A 10,671-nucleotide genomic window follows, 5' to 3' on the forward strand; every position below is an offset into this window, starting at 1 on the left:
AACAAAACTTGCTTTGTCAATGGGCATTTGAGAAACAAGTGTTCAAGGGATTCGTCATCTTCATCACACATAGGGCAGGAAGTATTTATGTGTTTAGGCACCAGTAGCAATCTTCTTTTAACAGGAGTAGCATCATGCATTATTCTCCAAATGAAAATCTGCAATTTAGGTAGAATGAATTTTAAACTTCAAAAATAATGCCATGAGATATTATCACTGAAAAGATGGGCAGAAGAATGTAAGGATTTTTCTGCTAGTAGGAGTTTATACCCAGAAGTTATTGTATAATTTTCATGTGATGTTAGAGTCCAAGCCAAAGTATCTTCTATTTCTGCATTTGGGCTTGGGAGAGATATTATATATATGGTTGGTTACACTGGTGTTAAAGAATAGGTTTACCAGATCATGACACCAAGTCATTGTAGAGTGGTCAATTAGGCCCGCAACCTTTAAAGGCATATGTTGGTGTTGAGCAGAGTTTAGTTGAACAGCTACAGGTAACCACGAATCTTCAGTAATGCTAATATGCCAACCATTGGCCACCAGCCATCAACAACCCTTTAGAAGGTATGGTCGACATTTCAAAATGCCCTTCTAGATATATGATGAGCTACTATTGATTTTGGCACGCCAAAAATTTTAGTTCTTAATATATTTGGCATGGGAAATTTTTGCCACAAAGAATTGGGATTGCTCAAGAAACACTAACCTAATTTTATAATGAGAGCCAAAATCCATAAAGGATTTTGTTGGTTTGGTAACATTCATTTCCTGGTGTTAAATTTATATGGTTTTTTATCCTATCCTTCGATCTTTTAAAATACATATAAGGTAATGCAATTTTTTTTTTATTTTTAAATGTTTCACTATCTTAGTTTTTTTTTATTTTTGTTGGAAAAATGTTTGATAAGTATTGAAAAATTATGCATTCATCGTATTGAAAAATAAGTGTAATAAATTATTATTATTATTATTATTATTGTTGTTATTAATGATAATGAACATATAAACAAAAAAACCAAGAGAATTAATCTCTAACTTCTGACTCACTAAGTGGTTCAAACAGTTCAACTGGCCACGGGTGTGGCCGAATCATTTTTTTTTCCGCAAGTGAATAATTTGGGGACTAAATAGACCTGGAAACTGGCCAGGTGGCAGATTAACCGGTTCAATCAGCCATTCAACCGCTGGTTGAAAAAAATGATGCTTAATTAATCAGAGTTATTTATTTATTTATTTATTTTGGCAAGTGCATGTCTCGTATTTGGTAAAATGCATTCAGGGATTGAGATCAGCATCATTGCGTCACAGGGGAAAGATCAGCTTGAACAAGACTGTAGTCACGATTCCAAAGTTTTGGGGATCAAGAATTCACTTTATAATTTTAGTTCCCAAAGTTTTGGGGATCAAGAATTCACTTGAACAAGACTGTAGTCACGATCATTCCCTTAGAGAGTGATTCTTTATAATTTTAGTTCAAATTTTGGGGATCAAGAATTCACTTTATTATGTTTTTAATCCAGCCTCCACTTAGTAACCATGGTTTTATAAAAAAGTTTAGGAGGGTAAGAACCCCCACCAATATACTTAGCTCCGCCCCTGATCCTACATATCATTTTTTATGCCTATTTTTTATTCCCTTGGTGGAGTGGCTGTTATTCCCTGTTGGGATGGGATAGGGAAATTTCTATGAGTCCGGAACTCCTGCTCATACAAACTCTGCTTATGTTTATCGCAGTTATACATGGAGAAAATTTCATTCTCTGCATAGTATTATGCAGGGGAGATGTCTCCAATTCATGGGGATAGGGATAGTGTGTTGTAGGTAGAGGTGGGCAAAGTTCTCGTGGGCAGGAGATTTGGAGTCAATTTCCATTACCATTGACGGAATGGGAGAATATTGTGGGTGTGTGTGTTTGGACATATTTAGATATATTTTAATAGGATTGCAAATTATAACTATTTTGTTACAAATTTTGGAATAAAATATAAATAAAAAATAAAATGAAGTTAGAATCATAAAAAAAATGGCAAAAAATGGGGATCCTTGTTGGAACAGGGATAGGGACAACCTTGTTATGACTTGTTGCCAATAGGGGTGTCCATGGTTCGTGATGGAGGGTGATTTGGCCCGACCTCGCAACATGGGTACACGTGGACGTGACTTTGCTCAAACAGTGACTCAGCATGACAGCGCAACGAATGTGAGCACAATTCGGAGGGAAAGTCCTACCGAGTTCAGCTCAGCAACTCGGCAAGTAAACTACTCACCGGGAGTCGCCTTACCCGCACCTCCTTCCCGGGGTTAAGGCACTTTGGGGGGTCCCGGGTTCGGGGCGCCCTGACCCCTTTTAAGACCCAAGCTCCTCCCAATGGACCTCGGGCCACTCCTAGGCAAGAACGCACCGATCCTTCTCCGGACACCCCAAGGTCCAAGCACCTCGGGTCAGCTAGCTCGGCACAACCGGCTATAGGCGGCCTGTCACTCAAAGGATAGCCCGGCTCAGGGTAGTTCAGTATACCACAGGAGGGCTTTCTGCTCGACCACCGTACCCGACAAATCTGTGGACAACAGGCATGTCCCTCTCGCCGTGCCTGCCACCTTTAGAAAGGTGTCCCGCACCTGACAAATATGTACCCTGCAGTGACGACCCTGCGCGTGCCACCTTAGCCTTGCCTGTAACGGCTGTGGCAGACTAACAGTGGCGGTTATACCTGCCCTGTCAGAAGTCAGAGGGCCTGAAGCAACATAATTCAGTTATAAGGGGCTTATTCTCAAGGAACAAGGTATCTTGGAATCATCTGCGCAACCTGCACTCTTAGCCTTCATTTTCCTTTCGCTTCTTGCACACAATACTAACTTAAGCATTGGAGCATTCCCACTGGGAAACCCCCCGGGAGTTCTTCCTCTTTCCTCTCGTCTCAGGTACCTCTCAGGAGCCACGCGAGCGCCAGTTAGGAATGACCGGATTGCTCTACATCATTTGGCGCCGTCTGTGGGAAACGATTCAAAATGCCTTTCTCCCTAAGTTTTCGTAGTTCTGTTCTTCCTCGAAACAATCCAACGCTCATGGCTTCCTCTAGCAACGCCGGACGAAGCGTGGAAATGGATAACTCCAGGGAACAACCCCAGCTTCCTACTGTCTGTATCAGACAGTTCACCGTCCCCCTCTCAGCGGACGAAATCCCTAGCTTGAATGTGCCCCTCACGGTGGTACCTGTCATCACCCCGCTCCCTGCTACAGTCGGAGCGACGTTCACCGAACCTTCGGTTGTGCCCTCAGCGGCCAGCCCGCGCCAACTGGAAGACATGATGCAATGCATGCGGGCCATGTAGGCCCAAATAAAACAGTTCCAGCAACTTCAACTCTATCAACAACACGTACTGCACCTGGTCTTCCAGTATCAGTGTCAGCAGCAGTTCCCCCAACTACCTCAACCTCAACTTCAACTGCAGTTCCCGCCTCGGCACCCAGCCTCGCAGCAAGCTAAGTCTCGCCGCCAGGACAAGCACCCCGTTGGCTAAGGAGAGCCCCCCCCCCCCAAAACCTCCCAAAAAACCAGGTCTCCCCCCCCCCCCCCCCGCGGTAGACGAGAGAGACCGACTACCCTGGTCTCGCCGCGGGCGGATAGGTCAGGAGGACCCCAGCTCACCAGGTCTACATCACCTCAGCAGTTGAAGTTTGAAACCCCGATCCTTGAAAACCGGATCGAGATCCTAGCAACAGACTCCAAGCAAGACCCCTCTGTCTGCAACCATCACCAGCAGACCGGGCTACTTCCTACCTGCACAAACCATTCCGAACAGCGCAGAGGTGAGCAGCACGAACGCCGAGCCCACCAAGAAGCAGAGACGCCGCTGCCAGGCTCGCCGATCTATCACTTGCGATTTGCCTGAGCTCATGGGCAAAGAAGAGGTAAGCTTGACCAAAGTCAAAGCTCCCCTCCTCTCGGTTTCATCCCCCCTGTCTTCCGAACTCCTGGCACTCCCAATGCCCAAAGACTTCAAGATCCCCCCTCTCGGCAAGTATGACGGGTCGTTTGACCCGAATGATCATGTAGATGTCTTTCAGTGACAGATGCACCTGGCGAGAGCCAGTGAGTCGTGCATGTGCGTAGCATTCTCCACCACTTTTAGATGAGCAGCCCGCACGTGGTACCGGAATTTGGCACCTGGGTCGATAAGAAGTTGGGCGCAGTTTGCACAAACCTTCACGTCCCACTTCGTTACTAGCAAGTGGTGTCCGCGAACTGAAGAAAGTCTCCTCAGCATAGTGCAGAGAGAGGGAGAATCCATCCGAAGCTATATCAAGCGGTTCAACGATGCCCGTATGCAGATACCACGCCTGGACCCTGCCGTACGCCTTGCAGTGGCCAAGAAGGGCGCGACACAAAGAGTTTAAATGGCACATGGTCGTCAACCAACCAGCGACTATAACCGAGTTTTTGAAGCTTGCGGATAGGTTCATAGCCACCGAAGAAGAGATCAACCAAAAGGGCGAGGGTGCGCCCGAAAAAAGAAAGAGGGAAGGAGAGCTTTCCAGTCAAGGGGATAGCCGAAAGAAAAAAGGACACAGCTCAGGGGGCAAGGCCGAGCCAATTGTTCCGACCTCTTGTAGCGGACCGAGCTGATTACACCCCATTGAACGTGAAGCGGGCTGAAATCCTGATGGCGATCAAGGACACCCCATACGTGAAGTGGCCACCCCGTCTGAGGGGGAATCCCAATGAAAGAAATAAGAATCTGTATTGCAGTTTTCACAAAGATCACGGTCATAGTACCGAGAGTTGTAAAAACCTCCGCGACGAGATAGAGGAGCTCATCCGTCGCGGATATCTAAGAAACTTTGTACAGAATAATAATAATAGTAATAAGATAGGTCGGCAAGGGGAGCACGATAAGGAGGCTCCCGAGTCCAGTAGCACGCCGGCCGAACAACCGCAGAGGCAGCCTCTGGAGGAGAGGCCAGTTTGGGGGACCATCCACACGATAGTGGGAGGTTCGATCGTTGCGGGTTGCACTTTAGCAGCAGCTCGGACGTCGGTTCGTGAGGCCACCCGGGAGGAGCAGAACCCCCCAGAGCGGCCGAGGACAGAAGAGCCAATTTTCTTCACAGAAGATGATGCGCGAGAGATCCACTACCCCCACGACGACACGCTCGTAATAAAGCTAAGAATCAATGACTTCGAGGTTAGGCGCGTACTCGTCGACTCAGGCAGCTCAGCCGACATCCTTTTCAAAGCTGCGTTTGACCAGCTTCAGTTGCAGAGAGGCGACCTGAGGCCTACAGACACTCCTTTGGTAGGCTTCAGGGGAGAAGAAGTCTGACCCCTGGTGAAAATAACAGTACCTGTAGAAGTTGGCACATGGCCTTGCGTGGTCAAGTTCAAGCACGACTTCCTGGTGGTCGCGACCCCCTCCCCTTACAATGCCATAGTAGGTTGACCGATCACTCATGTCCTACGGGCGGTGGTATCCACTTACCATTTGGATATGAAGTTTCCAACAAACTTCAGTGTGGGGGTAGCGCGGGGCGACCAGCTCGAATCTCGAAAGTGCTACGTCGCCGCCCTGAAGGGAAAAACCAAGGTGGTCGATGATCTCGATTTAGAGCGGCCTATGGTGCAAGGCGAGGAATGAGCTGCGCCCACAGAAGAAACAGTCGTAGTTCCGACCTCAACAGCAGACCCAACTCAGACGCTTCAGATTGGCGCTTCCATCCAGAAACCACTACGATCCGAACTAGTAAGTTTCTTACTTCAAAATTTAGATATTTTTGCTTGGTTCGTGGCACAGATGCCCGGTATAGACCCCAAACTCATAACTCACAAGCTGAATATTGATCCTGTAGTTAGGCCCATTAGATAGAAGAAACACAACCTAGCCCCAGAGCGGTGGAAAGCGGTCGACGAGGAGGTCGAAAAGCTCCTCGCAGCTGACATCATAAGAAAAGTCCACTACCCGAGCTGGGTAGCCAACTCCGTCTTGGTAAGGAAGGCCAACGACAAGTGGCGCATGTGCGTTGACTACAACGACCTGAACCGGGCTTGCCCAAAAGACTGCTTCGCACTCCCCAGAATTGACCGATTGGTGGACGCGACCTCAGGGCATGAGTTGCTAAGTTTCTTGGACACCTATTTGGGCTATAACCAGATCAAGATGGACCCAGCGGACGAAGAAAAAACTGCCTTCATCACAGAATTTGGCCTATACTGTTACAAGGTTATGCCTTTCGGGTTGAAAAACGCAAGGGCAACCTTTCAAAGGCTTGTGAATAAATTTTTTGCGCCGTTAATTGGCAGAAAAGTAGAATGCTATGTCGACGACATGGTCGTTAAAACTCAATTCTCACATGAATTAATACAAGATTTGCATTCTGTTTTTGAAATTCTGCGTAAGTTTAATATGAGACTGAACCCAAACAAGTGTGTGTTTGGTGTGACCTCGGGCAAGTTCCTAGGGTACATCGTTAACCGGCACGACATCGAAGCCAACCCGGATAAGATTAAGGCCATTTTAGATATGAGACCACCTCGAAAGTTGAAGGAGGTCCAGAGGTTGAATGGCTGCATAGCCGCCCTGAGCCGCTTCATGTCTAACTCGGCGGACCGCTGTCTGCCGTTCTTTAAGGCAATTAAGAGCAAAGGGTTCGAATGGACCCAAGACTGCCAGCTCGCGTTCGACGAGCTCAAGAAATACCTCGCTAGTGTGCCGACCTTAACCCGGCCCGAGGAGGGCGATGTTTTAGAACTGTACCTCTCGGCGAGTGACGAAGTGGTCAGTTCGGTACTAATAAAGGAAGTAGATCGGGTCCAATGACCCATCTATTATGTTAGTAAAGTATTACAGGGAGCAGAAACGAGATACCTGGAGATGGAAAAGGTAGCATATGCACTGATAATCGCAGCTCGGAAGCTTCGCCCGTACTTCCAAGCGTATACTACTGTTATTGTCCTCACCGACAAACCTCTGAGGCAAGTATTGCTTAAGCTCGAGGTCTCTGGTCGATTAACGAAGTGGGCCGTTGAGCTCAGCGAGTACGACCTCCAGTACAAGCCGCGAACTGCCATTAAGGCCCAAGCCTTAGTAGATTTCATAGCCGAATGCACGTTCAGCTCCGAAGTCCCCAGGCCGGTTAAGCACATGGCTCCCAGCTCGGGTGAGCCCGAAGCACCCAGGCCGGTCGAGTCCGAACCCCGTGAGGTAGCAGCCAGTGTGACATCTCTCCTAGCTCGGCCAACCGCGAGCTGGGATGAGGAGCCCTGGATCCTTCACGTAGATGGCTCCTCGAACCAACAGGGCAGCGGAATCGGAATAGTTCTACACGGCCCAAGCGGCACGAAACTGGAATACGCGCTACGCTTTGATTTCGCGACGTCTAACAATGAAGTAGAGTATGAGGCACTGATAGCTGGACTAGCCTTAGCCAGAGAAGTGAAAGCAAAGCACATTGTTATCTACAGCGACTCCCAGCTCATGGTTAACCAGGTCACCGGCGAGTACGAAGCTTGCGAGCCAACCATGATTGCCTACTTGACCAAAGTTAGAGAGGCCCTGCTCGACTTCCAGTCACACTTCATTAGACAAATCCCTAGGTCGGAGAACGCTGAGGCCGATGCCCTGTCCAGGTTAGCCAGCACTAGCGACATCACCATGAGAACCGTGTACATAGAGGACCTGTCTCGGCCTAGCATTCTCAGGGGGGCAGAGGAGGTTGCTCCCATCGTTCAAGCAGAGCCGAGCTGCATTGACCCGCTCACGAGCTTCTTGCTACACGGGACCCTCCCTGCAGATTGCAATGCAACCAGAAGGGTGCTGCGCTAGACAGCCAAATACGTCATGATAGACGAACGGCTGTACAAAAAATCCTACAAGCTCCCCTATCTGCGTTGCTTGCGGCCTACCGAAGTCGAGCTCGTACTCCGCGACACTCATGAGGGGTTGTGCGGCGGGCACTTGGGAGGCAGGGCCCTTGTCCAGAAAGCACTTCGACAAGGGTATTATTGGTCAACAATGAAGGCAGATGCTATTGAGCTCGTTAGAAAATGCAACAAATGCCAGAGACATGCCAATATTCACCACCAACCTGCTGCCGACCTCAAGTATCTTGTTATGAACACACCAACCGGCAGCGCACTGCAACGCAGTCATGGGCAGCAGCACGCACAGCAGGCCGCACAGTAGCAGGCACCACCCGGCAGAGCCGCACAGCAACACGCGCCGCCCGACATCGCACAACATGCAGCACGCACCGCCTGGCAGCGCGCAGCACGCACCGCCTGGCAGCACGTAGCATGCACCGCTCGGTAGTGTGTAGCACGCACCGCATGGCAGCAGCACCGCGAGATGCGCGCACCACCCGGCAACAGAAGTAGGGCGGGGCCCACATGACAGCTCATCAGGGTGGGTCCACACTTATCTTACCACATCAGCCCTGCTCACCAACTCGCCGCCAGCTTCACTATTCCTTATCCCTTATCTTATCTTATCCTTATCTTATCTTATCTTAAGTAAGAGTTGTGTTACTATTAGGAGTAGGTAATTAGGAGTTTGAGTTTGAGTTGGATTACCCTAGCCTAGCCAAATCCAACAAGGAATTCCCTTCTGTAATCTCCTATTTAAGGAGCTACGAGTTGAAATAAAGTAATCAGTTTTCTAGTCAAGAAAAGAGTGAGGAGAATTCGGGTGGTCCCTTGGACAAATCACCCATTAGGAGAGTTCGGATGGTCTCTTGGACAAATCACCCATTCAGTTTCCGCAATAGGGTCTGCACGCAAGGGAAGGCGCAAGGGAAAGCAGGGCTTCTCCCCGTGGACCGACCCGCGACGAGATCCTACACGCGGGCCCATAACATTTGGTATCAGAGCCAAACGTCACGGGCGATATGGAGCAGCTATCATCCAAGGTCAACGAACTGGAACATAGGCTAGCAGAAACCAGCATGGAGGTTCGTGAAGTCAAGGAAGATGTCCGGGAGCTGCGACGCCGGCTGGAAGCATTCCTCTCCAACAAAGAAGAGAGTTATGAGGGAATCGCCAACACAAACAGTCATCGTCCGAACTGGGCAGAGGCATCCAACGAACAGCAAATCGCTGCCCCTACAGCCGCAGTTATTCCCAAGGATTAGCGCACGGAGGATGAAATTGTAAAGTCTCCTCCTTTGGCCGAGGACAATGTCACGAACATTATATTTGTACCTGCAGAATGCGCTCCTTGGTCGAAGACAGGTGGGCTTGGCGATGTTGCTGGGGCTTTACCGAAGGCTTTGGCTCGACGTGGACATAGAGTTATGGTTGTGGCACCACGGTATGGTAACTGTGCGGAAGCCCAAGAAACAGGAGTGCGCAAGAGATATAAGGTGGATGGGTAGGATATGGAGGCCGCTCTTGAGGTTCTCTTCTGTAAGCATACCTGGTGCGTTCTTGTGATCCACAACATAGCACACCGGGGTCGTGGTCCAGTACGCGATTTTTGTTATGTGGATCTTCCACAAAACTACTTAAAACTACTTGACCCAGGAGGTGGGGAACACTTCAATGTCCTTGTAGCTGGCTTGAGAGCAGCAGATCGTGTAGTCACTATAAGCCATGGTTACGCCTGGGAGCTGAAAACTAAAGAAGGTGGCTGGGGTCTGCATCAAATAATAAATGAGTTTGATTGGAAGCTGAAGGGCATCGTGAATGTGATTGATGCTAACGAAGGGAACCCATAGTTAGATGTTTACCTGGCATCGGATGGCTACACCTATTACCCTGGGGAGACTCTTTAGACTGGCAAGCCTCAATGCAAAGAAGCTCTAGAAAGGGAGCTTGGTCTTCCTCTTTGGGAGAATGTTCCTCTGATTGGGTTAATTGGTAGGCTTGACCATCAGAAAGGTGTTGATCTCGTTGCTGAGTCCATTCCTTGGATGGTGGACCAGGATGTTCAACTAGTCATGTTGGGCACTGGGATACCTGACCGGGAACAACTTCTCAAACATCTTGAGAGTCAACACCATGACAAAATCAGGGGTTGGGTTGGTTTCTCTGTGCAAATGGCCCATCGAATAACTGCTGGTGCAGACAACCTACTCATGCCTTCTCGATTTGAGCCATGTGGACTGAACCAGCTTTATGCACTGAGCTACGAGGCAGTCCCTGTTGTTCTTGCTGTTGGTGGACTGAGAGATAGTGTGCAGCCGTTTGATCCATTGGCGGAGTTCCAAGCCACGTATCAGGAATTCGAGCTTGAGGACAAGCTCGTGGTCCAGGAGGGGTGTGATGTTATGGACACACCAACTAGCAACGCATTGCGGCGCAGTCATGGGCAGCAGCACGCACAACAGGCCGCACAGCAGCAGGCACCACCCGGTAGAGCCGCATAGCAGCACGCACTGCCCGACAGCATGCAACACGTACCGCCTGGCAACACGCAACATGCACCGCCCGACAGCGTGCAACACGCACCCCTGGCAGCACGCATCACGCACCCCTGGCAGCACGCATCACGCACCGCACGGCAGCAGCACTAGGCAGCAGCACGCACCGCACGGTAGCAGCATGCACCTCACGGCTGCAGCACGCACCGCACGACAGCAGCATACACCGCACGGTAGCAGCACCGCGAGACGCATGCACCGCCCGACAGCAACAGTAGGGTGGGGCCCACATGACAACTCATCAGGGTGGGTC

General features: G+C 49.6%; 1 pseudogene; it reads left to right on the plus strand.

Moving 5' to 3' along the window:
* Window positions 1-9,374: 9,374 nt before the first annotated feature.
* On the plus strand, window positions 9,375-10,364 carry LOC104592656 (granule-bound starch synthase 2, chloroplastic/amyloplastic pseudogene; annotated as a pseudogene).
* The last annotated feature ends 307 nt before the right edge of the window (window positions 10,365-10,671 follow it).

The sequence above is a fragment of the Nelumbo nucifera genome, chromosome 8, assembly GCF_055504915.1.
Source record: "Nelumbo nucifera cultivar China Antique chromosome 8, China Antique-T2T, whole genome shotgun sequence".
NCBI lineage: Eukaryota > Viridiplantae > Streptophyta > Magnoliopsida > Proteales > Nelumbonaceae > Nelumbo > Nelumbo nucifera.